Consider the following 1,048-nt stretch of genomic DNA (forward strand, 5'->3'; position numbering starts at 1 on the left):
AAAAATAAGGTTTTATGTTAAGAAATATGCATGAACAATTTTAATGAGCGGCACTCCCTATTCTACATGTCATGTTATCACATATATAGCAAATCATATTATATGCAATCATACAAAGCAATTAAGCTAGGCAATAAGCATAATAATAATAATAACCGTAATATTATGGTTCCATCCTAGAGAAAAGAAAAAATATAGATTACTAAGAATAATCGAAACATATATCGATTCTTCATCTTGAATCTTCCTGGTTGTCCTTGAATTCTTCATCACGATCAAATTCTGGTTATCATAAAATTATTTTTCATGTTTTCTTGAAAAAATCTCAAAAAACTGCAAAATCGTATACTGTCACGTTAGGTCCGGTCGACCGGTGACAGAGCAGTTATACTCAACCGGTCGACTGCCTTACACTAACCGGTCGACCGGTGCCTGTGCGACAGCAACCCTCAAAGCAGTTTTTCAATTTATTCAAAAAACACAAAACAATTTTATAAACCAAGGAAAATTAGATACCTACATATCCTTCATCTTCAAGATCCATCTTCAAGATCCTTGATAAATCTCCTCCAAGAATTTTTACATAAAAATTCCTATACCGTTTTTCGGTTTATAAAATTTCTAATAAAGAAAATAAAATAAACCCTAACGGTGATGATAGGCCGCTTATCTAATTACATTGTAATTAACAAATTCCTATACAACCATTTAAACTCTAAGGAACCATAACCGGTACAAATTAAATCATAAATAATCATTGATAATTTATAAATAAGAATCAATAATAATTATTTAATAACCATTCACCATATATTCATGATAACAACATAATATAGAAACCCTAGAGTGCCATCTCTCTAAAATATCAATTCAAGCATAAAAGAGATATTTTTAAATCACAAATCTATGTACATAGCATAATCATGAACAAATAACCATGGCTCTGCTACCAATTGTTGGAAAATAGATGGCATCGAGTGACGGAATTTAAAAATTTTAATCAATGTCGAAGCCAAACAAGAACATGTTCATGATGCTATATAACATA

This window comes from Morus notabilis, unplaced genomic scaffold (genome assembly GCF_000414095.1).
Source record: "Morus notabilis unplaced genomic scaffold, ASM41409v2 Scaffold2216, whole genome shotgun sequence".
Classification (NCBI taxonomy): Eukaryota; Viridiplantae; Streptophyta; class Magnoliopsida; order Rosales; family Moraceae; genus Morus; species Morus notabilis.